The following is a 19,343-nucleotide window of genomic DNA, read 5'->3' as shown; positions in this document are numbered from 1 at the left end:
ACTTGAGCCCAATATCAATACAGTGCTGTGCACGAGAGCAGTGGCTCTCCCAAGTCTCTCGCTCCTCATTGGCTGAGCAGCGGGAGACGTTGCTGTTAGTCACAGCCAGTATGGCATAAACATAATAAGTAATAAACATACAGGGGTGGCTCCGCAGCAAGCACGCACAAGTGCCCTCAGTGCAAACAGCTTGCTCTGGGTGGACTAGGCAAGAGAGAGGGGCCAGAAGTGCTGGCAGGGGACCCGAGAAGAGGAGGATCAGGGCTGCTCTAAGCAAAACCAATGCACAGTGGAGATTTTCCTTCACTTCCGGGTCGAAAACAATGGGAAATGAAGTGAAACAATTTCTGACAGTTCTCAATAGAAATGGCGACTCCAATAGGATACATTCACATTGGCGGCTGAGGAAAAGATAAATTTTCTGCACTCAGAGCTACGACCACATTGTTATGGCTAGTCTGTGTGCGTCCAGGATTAGCATTTCTAGGAGTCTCTGTCTGCACACTGTCTGAATCCAGGGTCGGTCAGAGGCTCCATTTGCATGTAACTGCTCAGATGAGTGGTCCCATGAGAACGGCGGCAGCCCTGGCCATTGTTTGTACAGAATATGTGACCGCCACCACTGACAGCAACTGCGGTTCACACACTGTGTGCATGCCACAAGCAACTCCGCTGGCAAGAATCTACCGATTCTTGCCAGCGGCTGCCCTGTCCGCTTGTCTGAATGTAGCCTTAGACCTAATGTACACAGATGGCTTGAGGCTTAAAAAGTGCTCTGGTGTAAAATGCAGCACTTTTCCCTTCTCAGAGACATAGGTGGTGTGTACAGCCAGCTATAGAAGTGAATGAATACACGCGGCCATTCTCAGGTAGAAGCCGATGCTTTAATGCATTGGTATAAATATACACATGCATGACACAGAATTTTCATGTTTGCATGAAAGCATCGACATATACCCAAGTAAGCCCACATATAGCTATTCAGTTCTATGGCTTGGCTGCATGCGCCATTTACAGCACCCAGGTGGGGAAAAATGCCAGGATGAGCTTTTAAGCCTTAAATCAGCTGTGTGCATGGGGCCTTAAAGATAACCCTCACTTCCTGGTACAGTGACAACACTTTAAATGCAGTCTAGATGCCATGGGGTTCTGAACTACACACACAGATTCCTCACAGTGTTACTTACTGCATTAAAAATGACACTAAACCCAAGACCCTGCATTCACTATATCTGGTCTCCCACCATACACACAACATGGAAATCCAATTATTTTAGTAAATAGAAACTGCTAAATACTTTTCTCATCAGCAGTTAGAGCAGTCTTGTGACTTCAGCACAGCACTGGTTAAAGCTTAAAGTAGGAGGAGTTTTTTTTTCAGCTCTAGGATGTGAAACCCCTGACCCTCTGTCTGGACAGAGCTGATTGGTCCTGTGCTGATCACATGCACCCTCCCAAAAAAAAAACCCCCTTTCTAGCAATACACACCAAACTGAGCATGTACATGTGACCACGGGTTCAGTCTAACAGGTGGTCATTTAAAAAAAGAGGAGGGGCAGAGAAGAAAGGATCAAACAGCCTTTTTACACAATGCATGGGATTAACCCCTTAGGTTCCACAGTGAGTATAACACGCATGTTTTACTGCATATACAGACTGATTTTACTGTTGTGGGTTTAGTAACACTTTTATCCTTTTGTGAATTCTAGGTCAAACAAAGACCAACTCTACCCGGAACATATATTTCAGATTTGCAGGAATGCAAGTTTAATTATACACCGATTTCACAGTTCTTCTAAATGGCATAGCAATTAGTGATAGCATCCCATAATAAGCTACTAGAGAACCCGAATAGAAGAGGGTGAGTCCACCAGAACCTTGTAGGATTGTACGAGGGACAGAAAAACTGCCATGAGAAAGTGGTCACTGAACTTGAATAAATAGAAGAAGCAAGTGAGAGATTCAATGAACCACTGGTCACGCCAATCTACAGTAGAACATCAATTGTATGGCTCCTTGCATACCGGGAGGTCTAGGACCAGAGCTCCTAGGAGGGACAGGTACAGCATTCAGCCTGTCAAAGTCTACGGTAGGCTGTGCCTGGAAAGGACTGACCGCTGTACCAACAGGTACTTGTGTTTACGGCCCTGTGCTTTCAGGGACAAAAAGGTCCAGAAGGTAGGAGACCTGTGTTCCAGACCTTCGTACCTGAAGGTATAGGGCTCTATATGCTGGTAACACTCAGTACAGTGCTCAGCCCGCTCAACCTCAGCACGACATAACAAGTCGCTTAACCCTCCACCGATCTCTCCCAGGCACAATAAAACCAGAAGGGACCCACTGCTCCTAGACGCTTCTGTTTGCAAGGAACCGGAGATAGAAATGTCTTGAAAAGTATAAGTGTACCTTTCAGACAAATGTTTTGGTATTTCACTAGGGCAAAGAACCAAACACTATAGTGCCAACCAGGGCCGTGGATAAGGGGGTACCACCAGTCCTCCTGTACGGGGCCAAGGCTAGCAGGGGGGCCCAGGTAGGTGGGTGAATTGGATGTGGGCAGGGAGGGTGCAAATACTGAAACCGATCCTCTGTATGGCTCTCTGCGGCAGCTAAAAGCTGGCTTCTTCTTCTCTCTCCTCCGCTGGCTTTTAGCAGCTGCAGAGAGAGCCATACAGGGGATTTGTTCTAGTAATTGCCTCTCCGCTACACCCATTACCCTCCCTGTACACCATACATTTCCACCTGCTGCCCAGGCCCCCTTGTGTGCCCCCAGCACGCAATAGGATCCTTCAGCATGGAGAATAGGGGAAGGGTCAGGTAAATATGTCACATTTACCAGCCCCTCCTTTTCTTGAATTATTACAATAAGTGATTGGTACTGATCACTCACTGTTTTCATAACTGAAGCATAGTAAACTGGGGTTTTTTGGCTTCTTCCCTCCCTCCGCTGCCTTTTAACAGCTGCAGAGAGAGCCATACAGGGGATAATTGCCCATCCGCCACACCCATTACCCTTATGTGCCCCCGCAGTGCTACCAGCTTCCCTCCTCTCCTTCCCAACGGCAGCTGCCAGCATGCAATAGGATCTTTAGCATGGAGAGTGCGGGAAGGGTCAGGTAACTAAGTAACATTTCCCAGCCCCCTCCTTTTTCTGAATGATCACAACTGAAGCATAATAAAACTGGTTTTTTTTGGGGGGGGGGGCTGTCAGGTTGGCTGTACGGGGCCCCATGGTTTCTAAAAGCAGCCCTGGTGCCAACCATGTTTAACTGCTGCATGAGGTCCACAGTGGGTCCTATCAGCTGGAGAATGGCAGTACCCAAAGATGACACACAACGGCCATGCACAGTGACTCTTTCATTCAAAGTATTTCTACAAGGAATTCCTTGTCAAAAAATTTTACTGCTAAATTTTTTCCTCACTAACAGCATTATGAGGAAGCTGACTCAAGCCATGCTGGCCTACATACAAGTTAGTCATTAATTGAAGCGTGCCTCACTGGTGGTAGTCAGGCCAGGATCACAATTATAAAATGAATGTGTGCGTTATACAGGTTTAGAAAATAACAGACTATATTAAAGGGAAAGTATTGAACATTTTTAGTGAGCACATATTTAAAGTTTATGTTACCGTTCTTTCCTAATGGATAAGGGATCATGTACACGGCAAATACTGTAGTTGCTGACTTTTAATAAAAAGGACACCTACTTGTCCGGGGATCCAGCACTGTCCTCACCCTGGCTGGTTCTTTCCCACTCTTCAGTTCCTAGTACACGCATGTTTACTGTGGGAAGACGGCTGTGACTCTTAGAGGTTTCACAGCCAGCTTCCGACTGCACATGCACAAGCCGCATTGCGCCTTGTGAATGGTCCTGCACCCTGCTTCCATCTCAGACTCCATGGAGGAATGGTAAATCCTGCTAACCACCTTCAGAGGCCCATAACAGAGTTCGCTGCCCAGATCACTTCACTGAAAGCTCATCGCCAGACAAAAGATTTCAACCAAGCATTTATAGACGTAGACAAGCAGTTAAAGTGCTTCTATAGGAAGAAGGGTTTTTTTACCTTAAAGTGTAACAAAGGGCACATTTTTTCTTTATATTTTGGATAGAGTGGAAGGGGATTAGAACACTTGTCAGTTTTTATTGCTGTCTTTGGCCCTGTTATGGAGAGTCTCCCTCTCTATTTGACCCGTTTATCATTATCATCGAAAGTAAAATCGATGACCGTAAAAGAAAATCCCACATTTTAGATTGTTCCCAGAAAAGTAAGAGGGAAAATCTTCCAACGAAGGACACTAGTTCTGGTAACCTGGGGGTCCCCCAGCAATTCCCTTAATTTGCAGTCATTTTTTCTTACTTCCGGTTTGGATATGGGACAGGAAGTGAAGGGAAATCTCCACACTACAACACAGGAGGTGAAAAAAAAAAAAAAATTAGCCTATAGCTCTATTTTAAAGCGACATTAAACCTTTAAAAAAAAAACAAAACAAACTAAGATAACAAACATGTTATACTTACCTGCTCTGTGCAATGGTGTTGCACAGAGGAGCCAGGATCCTTCTCTTCTGGAGTCCCCCACAGGCGCTCCAGGCTCCTCCTCTTTGACAGGTGCCCCCATGAAAAGCTGTGTTCCATGGGGGCACCAGTGCATTCTCACTTTCGAGCTGCCCTGTTGATGTCCGTTGACAGAGTGGGTGGCTTGGCCCTGTCCCCCACTGACTCGGCACAGCATTTAATTGATAACAGCGGGATGGTTCCCGCTGCTATCAATCTGCCCAGGGATGATTGAGACAGCGGCGTGCACATTGCTGGAACGACTCAGGCTGTGGTAAGTATAAGGGGGGTGGGGGGCATTCTGCATCATAGAGGGTTGTATTCTATGGTAACAAAAAAAAAAAAAAACTTCTGCATGTAGCTTCCCCTAGCCCCTAGATACCTACCCGAGCCCAATCTGGCTCCAGCACTGTGCTGTGTCGAACTGTCATAGGACAGGGAGGCAGCAGCGGGGGCCAGTGGCTCCTGCTGCTGTCAGTCACAGCCAGATAGGAGAGAGAAAGGTGAGGTGGGGCTAAGCCGGCTCTGTGTGTCAATGGAGGTGCATGCACCTTTCTTTTGGTGGAAAACAGTGGCCCAGCAGCCTATTCAAAGGAACGGGCTTCTGTGACCGCACACATGTGGGCTGCACGTTCCACAGAAATTTGAACCAGAACTAAGGCCCTACACGCGTGACAACCTCCTATCCCACGGTCTGCTATGCCCCATAGGGACAAGACTACCTGCACTGGAGGACAAAAACTGGCTGCTACAGAGCAATACAGATAGTTCTCCTTGCAGACACCTTGATAAAGGTGGCCTCAGTAGAGAAAAAAAAAAAAAAAAAAAGGACGTTCAACATGTTTTGAAGTTTTTCCTACCTTTCATGGAGAACTCTGGCAGGATAGGAGCAGCCATTGTGAATAGACTTACAAGGGCAATTCTATGAAGGCCTCACATATACAGACGGCGAGTGACTAAAAATATGCCAAATTTAAAATTCTGTCCATTTTCTCTGCACCCAGTGAGCACCAGGCGGCACATATATTCACCGGCCATACAAGTGAATGGCTGCACGCATGTAAACAACGATGCACAGGAGCATCAGCACTTACCCACACATGCGTGTACTGTGAATTTCCTACATATGAAAGTTTCACACTCAGAAAATACTCTGTACATGCATGCAGACGTAAACACCACAGAAGCATTGCCTTTACAAAAGTACAGCCATTCCCTCATATGGCAAGCTGTACACACCTCCTTCAGCTCCCAGGCATGAATTTTACACCCAGCATATTTTCAGCCTCTCACCGTCTGTGTGTATGAGGCCTAAATATAATTGCGGCTGTAAGTTCATTCGCAATGGCTGTTCCCATCCTTCCGATACAAGTTATATCCTATCAAAGGACGTCTTTTACTTTTGGATAGAGAGGAGATAAATTAGAACCCGTCCGGTTTGTCCTGTTCTGTTTACCATTATCATTGAAAGTGAAAGTAAAAGAAAATCCCAAATTTTGAGCTGTCCACAGAGAAGTAACAGAGGGGAAATCCTTTTTACAGGTGGTGGGAATGTGGGTTTTTTTCATTCAAAATTGGGTTGAAGGGGATAAAAAAAAAAAAAAAAAAAAAAAAAAAAAAACCACCTTAATTCCCCCATCCACACACTCAATGTCTATGGGGGAATCCTCCCTCCACTGAGCTATTGTATTCTGACAGAGGGAGACTTCCACATTTGATACACTGACCAGTGCTGCCAGCTATAGCCTGCAGGACTGGTTGAGTAGGTAAAATCTGACAGGCAGGTTGTATAGAGGTCGATTGGTAGATCAGCTTCTGCACAACCAGCCTGCCCATACTTGCATCGAAATTCTGCCAATGCCTGCTTAATCGGACAAAAATGTTGATTCATGTATGTAGGGGTCTGCTGTATCATGTACTTGTATGAAAAAAGTACCCTGTACTCTTTCTATTGCTTCCTTTGTGTGAAACTTCAGGTGTTCCTGCCAATCACTCTGTTTTTCTATTGAAAACTGACTACACTAGGCAGAAGAGCACAGTGTGGTCAGTTCTCTAGCTGTGCTGAGAACTCAGTTTTCCCTCCTCCAATTATCAGACTTTTCCTGACAACCGCCACCCTCATATAGCCATTTACTGAGAACATTGGTGTACTGCTGTTCTCCTCCCCCAGCTCTTATGCAGCTGAGAACAGCAGGAATGCGATCAGTTATAAAACAAAAAAAAAAAAATGGGGGTGGGGGGTGGGTTGGTATTTATAATGTTTTTTAGATCTATACACAAAGGTTTTGCATTTCATTTTGATTTTAAACTGATTGGGTTGTTTTACAATCACTTTAGGTCACCTCCTCGCTGCCTGTTTTAACCCCGTAAAGCCTGCACTACTGCACTGCAGCCATGTACAGTGTGGCAAAAAGGTATTTAGTCAGCCACCAATCGGGCAAGTTCTCCCACTTAAAAAGATGAGAGAGGCCTGTAATTGGCATCATTAGGTAGACCTCAACTATGAGAGACAAAATGAGAAAAAAAATCCAGACAATCACATTGGCTGATTTGGAAAGAATTTATTTGCAAATTATGGTGGAAAATAAGTATTTGGTCACCTACAAACAAGCAAGATTTCTGGCTCTCACAGACCTGTACTTTCTTCTTTAAGAGGCTCCTCTGTCCTGCACTCATTACCTGTATCAATGGCACCTGTTTGAACTTGTTATCAGTATAAAAGACACCTGTCCACAACCTCAAAAAGTCACACTCCAAACTCCACTATGGTGAAGACCAAAGAGCTGTCGAAGGACACCAGAAACAAAATTGTAGACCTGCACCAGGCTGGGAAGACTGAATCTGTAATAGGCAAGCAGCTTGGTGTAAACAAATCAACTGTGGGAGCAATAATTAGAAAATGGAAGACATACAAGACCACTGATAATCTCCCTCAATCTGGGGCTCCACGCAAGATCTCACCCCGTGGGGTCAAAATGATCACAAGAACGGTGAGCAAAAATCCCAGGACCACACGGGGGGACCTAGTGAATGACCTGTAGAGAGCTGGGACCAACATAGCAAAGGCTACCATCAGTAACACACTACGCCGCCAGGGACTCACATCCTGCAGTGCCAGACGTGTCCCCCTGCTTATGCCAGTACATGTCCGGGCCCATATGAAGTTTGCTAGAGAGCATTTGGATGATCCAGAAGAGGATTGGGAGAATGTCATATGGCCAAACGAAACCAAAATAGAACGGTTTGGTAGAAACACAACTCGTCATGTTTGGAGGAGAGAGAATGCTGAGTTGCATCCAAAGAACACCATACCTACTGTGAAGCATGGGGGTGGCAACATCATGCTTTGAAGCAGTTTCTCTGCAAAGGGACCAGGACGACTGATCCATGTACAGGACAGAATGAATGGGGCCATGTATCGTGAGATTTTGAGTGCAAACCTCCTTCCATCAGCAAGGGCGTTGAAGACAAAACGTGGCTGGGTCTTCCAACATGACAATGATCCCAAACATACCGCCCGGGCAATGAAGGAGTGGCTTCGTAAGAAGAATTTCAAGGTCCTGGAGTGGCCTAGCCAGTCTCCAGATGTTAACCCCATAGAAAACCTTTGAAAGGAGTTGAAAGTCTGTGTTGCCCAGCGACAGCCCCAAAACATCACTGCTCTAGAGGAGATCTGCAGGAAACGTTTGACCTCTGTCATTGCCAACAAAAGGATATATAACAAAGTATTGATATGAACTTTTGATATTGACCAAATACTTATTTTCCACCATAATTTGCAAATAAAATTGTCATTTTGTCTGTCATAGTTGAGGTCTACCTATGATACCAATTACAGGCCTCTCTCATCTTTTTAAGTGGGAGAACTTGCACAATTGGTGGCTGACTAAATACTTTTTTGCCCCACTGTACATTGCAAGAGGTTGTAGCATGGTCCCATGCACACTGAATGGGTCATATTTGGCAGGCGGTTTTGCCTAATGAGTGCGATACTTTTCAAACTGTGGCAGCACCATTTGTCCCTATATGGCTATCTTTGCACCTTTGGGGAGGAGGCAGTAAAAACTAAGGCAGGAAGAAAAAATAAATAAAATCGCCCAATTCCCCTGCGGAGCTATTGTGTTCTACTGGTGGGGGAGGGGGAACCATGTAAAAATTGCATGAAAAAATCTGACGTGCTGTTTGTACCCAAGGTACAATCAGCCTGCCCATAGACACTTCGAATCTTGGCCAGTCCCTGCTAAACCAGCTGAGATTTGAACCATCTCTGGCCAGATTAAGGCTAGCTTTACGCCTATGCAGTTTGCATTTGATCCATTTCTGCAGTGCTTTTTGCCTTTTTTTTTTTTTTTGTTTCTGGGCAGAATAAAATGCAAAATGGGTCAAACACGCATCAAAAACACACTACATACTTTTCTGCAGCATCTCCATTGAAGTCTATACAACCAAAAATGCAATGTTTTGCATAAAAAAAAAAAAAAAAAAAAAAAAAAAAAAGTACCCGACCCTGTCCAAAAAACGCACCGGGTGAAAAACGCAGAGATGTGAACCTGTCCCACAGGAAATCATGTTAAATGGACTGCTGTGCGTTTCAGAAAAACGCAGCGGAGGACGCTTAGGTGTGAACCTAGACTAATACCTCCAGCTGACGAAGTTTGAGATTCGATGCTAATAAAAGTGAAATGGCGCAGACAGTGTGACGAGAAGTACCGTGAGATGAATTACAATCGTCCAGGTCAGTATTTGTGATGTAATAAATATAGATATAGGGAGCTGTAGGCACGGTGTAATTAAATACAATTAGAGGTATTTTTATTCGCCAGGTACACGGGTTGGCAAATGATTGAGAAGAACCAGTTATGAATTAATCACAGGTGGAGAACATGACACTGTATGAAGGACACAAGGCCTGCCTGTGTGATTGGGAACACCGAGGTCATTCAGGAATGAAAGGAAAACAACGCACACACCATGGTAAGAGTGATACAGAGAGAGGGTTGTACCGATTTCAGAAGGCTGCCCACAGACAGGCAGATCACTCAGCAGCAACAACCAAGAATCCAATCACTGCTATCAAAAGTGTACTCTATAGCTGGCACATAATCCATGGTGGAGCTGTTCACTTATCCAGAAAACATCCTCCGACAGTCTTAGATTTTCTAAAACAATGGGAAGTCATTCACAACTAGAGATTTTTAAGCTGGTCATACACTGCACAACCTATATAATTCTAGGTTCACACCTAGGCAGGCTGCGTTTAATTCTGACGTTGAAAAATGCGGTAAAACACAGCAAACTGGTCTTTCTGGACTTTTTTGAGCAAAAACCCACAAACGTGAAAAAATACAGCAAAATGTGCCAAAACGCAGCTAAATATTAATGCAAAAACGCTAAAAAAAAAAATGCTAAAAATTGCAGCTTCACAGCCGGGTGCCCCACTGCGCATGTGTGAGTAGCGCTGCTCTTCATGAATGGTCCTGTAGTCTTCTGGGACCTGTTACGTCTCCCACAAGACTATGGGGGGGGGGGGGGGGGGGGGACAACTTCTGCTTCTGATCGCCTAGGCGATCGCAGCAGAAGTTGGAGCGGGTACCTGATCCTCCCCTCCCCCCAAAGGTTGAAATCTTTAATGGGGAGCGGGGGACCAATCTTTAAAGCAGAACTTCCCCTTTTGGGTGGAACTCCGCTTTAAGCTCCTAGAAGCTGTTATCAGCATTTTTTCTGCTCTTAGAAGCTAAATAGTGTTCTTCTATGTATCTACGCTCACTTCTTTAGGCCATTAGCATTTTCTGAGCATCGGTGTCTAGGAGCAGAAAAAAAAAAAATAGTTTTGTAGAGTTTTTTGGAGTGTTTTTCCAGCAGAAAAAAAGAAGAAAGGTTAAGGCTCCTAAACGCTTCTGAACGTTACTAAAAAACGCTTTTACCAGCATCTTTTGAGCTTAAAAAAAAAAATGCTAGTGTGCATGGAGCCTTAATGTAAGTAAACCCAATCGCTAAAATAACATAAAACCTTTAACATGTTAGGCCCGCTTTACATATTCATATTGGAAGAACGACGCATGTGTCATCAAGGGAAATGTTATAGATGGAGCTGGTTCATATCCGTGCACTGTAGTGCTACTTCCGAAATCGCAAAAAAGTCCAGTTCAGGCCCATAGAAGTCAACGATAATGCATATAGGATGTGTTCTTGTTCTCACATATTTTTAGCCCCTGGTAACAAGCCCAACATAAGAAAAGCATGACGCATAAAAACGCATTAAACAAGAGTGTTGAAGCGTGTACAAAGTGCAAATAGAAAAATGCGTTAAAATGCATGCAAACACAAAGGACTTAGGCACCATTTGCACAGGTATTCTGACACAATGCAAGTCTCTGCTGTAGGAACCTACTGATCTTTGGGTTCCTGCTGCTGGGACTGACAGCTGCCTGCGGAGAGAAGCAGCTGCCGAGCCGCACTCAGCTGTCAATCCCAGTGGAAGTTATCAGTAGATTCAGTGTGGCAAATAACCCATACAAACTATGCTCTGTTGTATTTCCATTTTCAGAATTTTTAAAGCTGCAGCTTTCATGAACATACTATCTAGTGATCCTGCCATGGCCGTTCTTGTTTGGGCACTTCCTGTTATAGGGTGACAACGCTCTGTTCCTGTCCTGTGTGGTCACCCTGTCACATGGGCTTCTGATAGGGACAAGTGGCCATTTCAACATACAATATGCAGGCACGATCCACCGTTTCCACCTTCAGGAAACCTGTCCTGAGAAATACCCTGCAGCCATCTCTGGAGTGCATGCATTTAGACAGGAAGTAGCTGCAAAGAAGCTGCAGGAAAGCAGAAAAAATTAGATGCTAACCAGGATAAAAAAAAAAAAAAAAAGTAAAAAATATTTTCATTTAAAAAATACATGCCAATTGTTTATGATACATTGAGTTTCAAAATGTCACTATGGATGGTCGGGTAAAAGCTGGCAAGACTTGCAAGGGCAGTCTGTGTACAGTGTGATCACCTTCAGGGCGAGCTATATGCAGGTCACATCATGATGGTCAATATTCAAAGAAAAGGGGAGGGTGGAGGTGGACAGATGGGAACAAGAGGCCAGTGCTTCTCCCAGGAGAACAACACTGATCAGATGGGATATTCAGATAACAGTGGCTGGGGACTCCAGTAGACATACAGGTGAAACTCGAAAAATTAGAATATTGTGCAAAAGTTCATTTATTTCAGTAATGCAACTTAAAAGGTGAAACTAATATATGAGATAGACTCCTTACATGCAAAGCAAGATAGTTCAAGCCGTGATTTGTATAATTGTGAGGATTATGGCTTACAGCTCATGAAAACCCCAAATCCACAATCTCAGAAAATTTGAATATTGTAAAAAGGTGCAATATTCTCGGCTCAAAGTGTCCCACTCTAAACAGCTAATTAAGCCATAACGCCTGCAAAGGGTTCCTGAGCCTTTAAATGGTCTCTCAGTCTGGAATCACAATCATGGGATAGACTGCTAACCTGACAGTTGTGCAGAAAACCATCATTGACACCCTCCATAAGGAGGGAAAGCCTCAAAAGGTAATTGCAAAAGAAGTTGGATGTTCCCAAAGTGTTGTATCAAAGCACATTAATAGAAAGTTATGTGGAAGGGAAAAGTGTGGAAGAAAAAGGTGCACAAGCAGCAGGGATGACCGCAGCCTGGAGAGGATTGTCAGGAAAAGGACATTCAAAAGTGTTGGGGACTTTCACAAGGAGTGGACTGAGGCTGGAGTCAGTGCATCAAGAGCCACCACACACAGACGGATCCTGGACATGGGCTTCAAATGTCGTATTCCTCTTGTCAAGCCACTCCTGAACAACAAACAATGTCAGAAGCGTCTTACCTGGGCTAAAGAAAAACAGACCTGGTCTGTTGCTCAGTGGTCCAAAGTCCTCTTTTCTGATGAGAGCTACTTTGGCATCTCATTTGGAAACCAAGGACCCAGAATATGGAGGAAGAATGGAGAGGCACACACTGCAAGATGCTTGAAGTCCAGTGTGAAGTTTCCACAGTCTGTGTTGATTTGGGGAGCCATGTCATCTGCTGGTGTTGGTCCACTGTGCTTCATGAAGTCCAGGGTCAACGCAGCCGTCTACCAGGGGATTTTGGAGCACTTCATGCTTCCTTCCACAGACAAGCTTTATGGGGATGCTTGACATGAGACCGAACAATGCAGAAGAGCTGAAGGCCGCTATTGAAGCATCCTGGTCTTCCATAACACCTCAGCAGTGCCACAGACTGATAGCTCCCAAGCCATGCAGCATTGAGGCAGTAATTGCTGCAAAAGGGGCCCAAACCAAGTACTGAATACATATGCATGCTTATACTTTTCAGAGGTCTGATATTGTTCTATGTACAATCCTTGTTTTATTGATTGCATGTAATATTCTAATTTTCTGAGATTGTGGATTTGGGGTTTTCATGAGCTGTAAGCCATAATCATCACAATTATGACAAATCACGGCTTGAACTATCTTGCTTTGCATGTAATGAGTCTATCTCATATATTAGTTTCACCTTTTAAGTTGCATTACTGAAATAAATCAACCTTTGCACAATATTCAAATTTTTCAAGTTTCACCTGTATGTCTTTCAACTGACAGCGACTCAGGACCCACATACACTTTAAGCTAGGACATAGAACTTTGAGCTACCAGTGGCTGGGGCCCCCCACAGATAAACAACTTTCAGTTAACATTGACTGGGGCCCCAAATAGAGACACAACGTTTAGTCAACAGTGGCTGGAGTCCCCCAATAAACATATAACTTTCAGTCAACAGTGACTGAGGCCCCAAATAGAGACACAACGTTCAGTCAACAGTGGCTGGGGTCCCCCAATAAACATAACTTTCAGTTAACAGTGGCTGGGGACCCCAATAAACATAACTTTCAGTTAACAGTGGCTGGGGCCCCAAATAGACACACAATGTTCAGTCAACAGTGGCTGGGGCCCCCCAATAAACAACTTTCAGTTAACAGTGGTTGGGGCCCCCAATAAACATATAACTTTCAGTCAACAGTGGCTAGCGCCCCGGTAGACATATAACTTTCAGTTAACAGTAACTGGGGCCCCCCAATAGACAATGTTCAGTCATCAGTGGCTGGAGCCCCTAATAGACAAATAACATTCAGTTAACAGTTGCTGGGGGCCCCCATAGACATATTCCTTTCAGTTAACAGTGTCTGGGGCCCCGATAGACATACAACTTTCAGTTAGTAGTGACTGGTGCCCCAAACAGACACAACATTCAGTCAACAGTGGCTGTCCCCCATAGACATAACTTTCAGCTAAGAGTTGCTGGGGTCCCTCATAGAAATATAACTTTCAGCTAAGAGTTGCTGGGGTCCCTCATAGAAATATAACTTTCAGCTAACAGTGGTTGCGGCCCCCCCATAGATATCGGACTTTCAGCTAACAGGGACCGAGGGCCCTATAGAAATCTGATTTTGAGTTAACAGTTGCTGGGGCCCCCAAAAGTCATATGTCTTTCAGCATACAATGGCTGGGGTCCCCTACAAACACACATCTTTGAGCTTACCGTGACTGGGACCCCCCATAGACACTTGATTTGCAGCCAATAATGACTGGGGTCCCCACAGACATGTGATCATTGCATGATTTGCCCCAAATCAAGGATCTGACACCTGATCCCATGTCTTTTATATCCCGACTTCCTGGAAATAATCCTCCCACAGATTTATCCCTGACCGCCATCTCCTTATTACTCATTCGTGCAAATCACCAATGACCCCTGTCCTAGATTGTAAGCTCGAAAGAGCAGGGCCCTCTAACCCCTTGTGTATCACATTGTATTGTTATTGTTCTGTCACATGTTCTGTCCCCCATTGTAATGTACAGCGCTGAGCGAATTATTGGCGCTTTATAAATACTGTATAATAATAATAATAATAATAATAATAATAATAATAATACCCAACTTCTGAAAGCTTCAAGATTTCTGTGCCCCCTACTAGAACTTTGTATTTTTCCCCCAGATCCTTTCAGTAATCCTCCAATGAGCAGAGGGCTGTATATGAGGATCAGATCTTTCAATAACTGGCCAATGAACAATGAGTATTACAATGTATACAATCAATCCTGATAATATCCTGCAATGTACAACTTTGGAAAACAAAACTAGGACCCCCACAGTGCACTGTAGGGGAGGGGATACCAGCTGCTATACCAGGGAACACTACAAGTCCCAGCCATCCCTGATGAGGAATGCTGGGAACTCTCTGTAGAATGGCTGATCTGAACGTTGTCAGCTGTCGGTGATTTCCATCTCCTGATCCCCCACCCCTCCTCCATACACAATGCAGTGTCTGATCCTCCACCCCCGCTCTCACCATGCCCAGGACTCCTCCACATCAGCGGTCTGTCCGGTCCATTCTCCGCACTCCCCGGTACAGAGGCTCGCAGCTGTACGACGTTTCCCGGTCCGGGTGTCTATCACTCCGTACGAGCCACTCTGAGTGTGTCTGGCCTCTGTGCAGGGAGGCGCGTCTCAGCCAATCACCGCCGGCCTCTGAGTGATGAAAGATTTTAGAGTCTCCTCCCCCTCCAGGCAGATCACCATTCTCCTTTCCTGAGGGTGTCAGAGGATTTGTCACCTATCACCAATGGCAACTCTCTCTTTTTTTTTTAGCTGTATTTATTTTATTAGTATCACTAGATTTAGAAACTTCATTTATAAAATAAAATAATCTTTAAACGATTTATGAAAATGGACATCCCCTTTAAGAAAATCTTACCGAACTTAAGATACATTGCAGACAATAAATAGTTTATAGATGTACATGCTGTATAAATACCTCAGACTAGGTTCACACTAGTGCAAGTCAGGGCCGGATCTATCCTATCTGAACTGGGGGGGGGGGGGGGCAGTAAAAAAAAAAAGTCAGGAGGCAGAATGTCAACACTGTGTGTGAGTCACTGACAGCCTGTCACAGTGTCACATCCTGGGAAACACTAGTATGTATTAGGCTATCATTACAATAGGGTGATTAAACAGAACCTGTGCCCCCTTACATCAGATGTCTCTAACTGGGTCCCCCTTAACATCAGGAGTCCACATCAGAGTCCCCCTTTATATCAAATTCCCATTACCTTGCCCCCTTACATAAGTGCCCCATCGGAGTATCCACTTACATCAGATGTCCCCATCAGAGTGCTCCCTTACATCAAGGTCCCCACCAGAGTGCCACCTTACATCAGGTGTCCCCAACAAAGTGACCCCTTACGTCAGGTGTCCCCAACAAAGTGACCCCTTACATCAGGGTCCCTGTCAGAGTGCTACCTTACATTAGATGTTCTCATCAGAGTGCCACCTTACATCAGGTGTTCTCAACAAAGTGACCTCTTACATCAGGATCCCCATCAGAGTCCCCTTACATATGATCAGTTTTCACCATCAGAGTAACCCCTTACATCAGATGTCTCCATCAGAGTGTCCCCTGACATATGACCAGTTACCCTCATCAGAGTGTCCCCTTACAACAGGTGTCCCCATCAGAGTGCACCCTTACATGGATTGTCCCCATCAGAGTGCCCCCTTACAACAGGTGTCCCCATCAGAGTGCACCCTTACATGGATTGTCCCCATCAGAGTGTCCCCTTACAACAGGTGTCCCCATCAGAGTGCCCCCTTACATGGATTGTCCCCATCAGAGTGCCCCCTTACATCAACTGTCTGCAGCAGATTGACCCATGCACAGAGGCCTGGGGGCACAGCCCACCCCAGCACCCCCATAGATCTGGCCCTGGTGCAGGTTGGGAATACTCGCAAAATCATGTGTGTTTACAAACTATAGGCAATACAAACTGCTCTAGAGCAGACATGTGGAGGTGCCATTACAGTGATTGTAAAGTTTGTTTTTTTAATTAAAATATAAAAGATGCTATAGCTCCCTGCTCTGTGCACAGTCTCGTGCCGGCTCTTTTTCAGTCCCATGCTGGAGCTGTCAACTCCTCCTTTCTGCACGTACCCCTCAGCAAGTCAGGCGTCCCTGAGCCAGGCTGTGTGCATCCATAGACTTACACAGAGCCGGTAAGCCACAACCCTCTTTCCCTCCTCACAGGAGTTTGACTGACATCAGCAGGAGCCTATGGCACCCAATGCTCTCAGTGTCTCCTGTGAGACTAGGAAGAGGAAGGAGAGTGGTGCTACTGCCAGAATTGCACTGGATCAGTGACTCAGACAGGTAAGTGTTTAGGGATGGGAGTGGGGTGGGTAGGATAGGTAGTGGGTTGTTTTTTAGCTTAGTGTAGATAATGCATTGAGTTAAAAAAAATATTGAGTTTAGAACCACTTTAATTCCAAATGGCACCCCCATGCATCCGCAAATCGCCTATATTAACCACAGCATCACCTGTCTGCAGTTTGCATGTTTTCCCTGTGCCTGCGTGGGTTTCCTCCAGGTACTCCGGTTTTCTCTCACACTCCAAAGACATGCTGGTAGGTTCATTGAATCATGTCTAAATTGGCCCCAGTATGTATGAATGTGAGTTAGGGACCTTAGATTGTATGCCCCGTGAGCGTTAGGGACTGATGTGAATGTACAATATATATGTAAAGCGCTGCGAAAATTGACAGGGCTATATAAGTACCTGAAATATATAAATAAATATATATATATATATTATTGTGTGCACAAAACTGTGTGGTGCCGCAGCACCATGCGATTCTATGCGGTGCAATTTTAAAAAAAGGGTTCAGGAATTTCCACCCTACTCTTGTTTCTGCTGATATGGAAGACCATTGAAATGAATGGGCTGCCCCACTTACAAAAAGCAATTCACACTGATGTGAATGGAGTCCTATAAAATAAAAGATCTGCTGCTTTTACAAACATTTGTATACAAAAAGGTCTCGAGATTCGGCTTTGTTCTGATGGGCGCTGATAACTATTCTGCGAGCCTCCCTTAATATTGCACCTGCATGTGCAGCAAGCTGTGTGCAGGCAACCTATAGATGTGAATGCACACAGCGGCTGCATGAACACAATCACGTCAAAATTTGACATGCAGGCAGGAGTGGATGCACAGATCTGAAATGCATATATTCTTAAAAAACACTCTAGTGCTCAAACCAGGGTACTCTGCTTTCCTTTTTCTTTTCTTTAATTTCGTGAAGTACCTTCATTCCTGTCACTGCAGTACACAGCTGCTCAGTGCGTTCCACTACTGTGCGGTGACCCGGTGCACTGCAGAAAAATGTAGACATGCTGCATTTTTGCACAGCGTATCGCACCGCACATCACACCAGCATTGTGCTGCGAATGGGGCACATAGAAAACAATTATTTTCTAGATGTCCTAACCAGGGGTGGACTGACAACTCATGGGGCCCCCGGGCAATAGGGGATCATGGGGCCCCTGTGTCCTTGCCCAAACTCAAAAAAGCCTATGAAAAAGGTACCAGGGGCATCTCATGGGGCCCCCTTCTGACCCCGGGCCCTCGGGCAGTGCCCGAGTTTCCAAATGGTCAGTCCACCCCTGGTCCTAACAGTGACCTGCGTTTATTCAGTGCAGAAAAACACAGGTCACTCCTGATAGTGTGAATGAACACAATATTTTTGTCACACGTTTCTGTTCCAATAGTTTTTGTTATTTGATATAACAAGATATACTGTATACAGAATGTGAGAGAGAAGGTATAGTGTATAGACACCAAACAAATACACACAATGTATCAATTGTCAGTGGTTTTATAAGGTGGCATTCCTTTGTTCAGAACTCATATCAGGATACCAACTCAGTGGCATTTATTTCACTGCCAACACTGATGCAGGGACATTGGCACTACTGGTGCAGCAACATTTTTCCTTTTCAGAGACACCAGGGCATTTTTTCCTTCCAGAGGTATCATCTGTGCAGAGACATTTCTGTGTGACCTTCCAGTAAGACCTCTGACACAGGAGCATTTTTCACCTCCGTTGACACCATTTTTTCCTTTCTATGACACCACAGATGCAGAGGCATTCTTCCCTTCCAGTGGTGCAGGGAAATGTTTTGCTTCCAGTGACACCACGGACACAGGGGCAATTTTCACTTCCATTGACACCACTGACACAGGGGAATTTATTTGTACCACTGAAGGCATCAACATAGGAGCATTTTTTCCAGTGACACAACTGGCAGAGAGACATTTTTTCTTTCCAATGACTGCACCAATGCAGGGGCACTGTTTCCTTCCATTGACACCACCAACACAGGGGCATTTTAGTGACAACACTGGGGCAGGGGCATTTTTCACTTTCAGCGACACCACTGACACAAGGACATTTTTTCCTCTCACCAATGCTGGGACAGTTCTTCCTTTGCCACTGTCAGTCCCATATTTTGTTGCAGGTCAGTATATGCATGGCTATTAAAGTGGTAATAAACTCTGCGCTATCAGAGCAGGGGTATTTTCATCTTCACCGTCTTCCTTTCAGGTTCACTTTGTTCAGCCACTTGAAGGGTCCAGTCCCAACAGTGTCACTCCAACGCATGCGCACGGGAGTCACATCACCATGGCACAGACTGGGTGCCTGCTGACAGGCAGGATGAAGCAGTTATGGCAGAAGAGACTGCTGGGGGGGGGGGGGGGTGTTCCTTAAAAACCCTGCCATCCAGTGTTTTTTTATATTTTTACATTTAGCCACATGCTTACTGGGCTATAACCAAAACCCGGCTACAGTGTGGTTGGCTTCTTTTGGGAGGGTGTCTATGGACATCCTCCCAGAACCCCACCCCTGGGTCATGCAGTTC

General features: G+C 45.1%; 1 protein-coding gene across 1 annotated transcript in view; it reads right to left on the bottom strand.

Annotated features, from left to right (window-relative positions):
* The window catches only part of ATP10D (ATPase phospholipid transporting 10D (putative)), a 107,215-nt gene extending 92,136 nt beyond the window's left edge, over positions 1-15,079 (bottom strand). Inside the window, exon 1 of the mRNA XM_089657301.1 lies at positions 14,940-15,079. The gene's annotated coding sequence lies outside the window, so the exon portion shown is untranslated. The remainder of the gene's footprint in view (positions 1-14,939) is intronic.
* Between the last annotated feature and the right edge of the window lie 4,264 nt (positions 15,080-19,343).

Source organism: Staurois parvus, unplaced genomic scaffold, assembly GCF_062004578.1.
Source record: "Staurois parvus isolate SC_StPar_1 unplaced genomic scaffold, SC_StPar_1.0 ptg000980l, whole genome shotgun sequence".
Classification (NCBI taxonomy): Eukaryota; Metazoa; Chordata; class Amphibia; order Anura; family Ranidae; genus Staurois; species Staurois parvus.
Note: the sequence above shows the minus strand (reverse complement) of the source record. Positions and strands in the feature narration are given on the sequence as shown.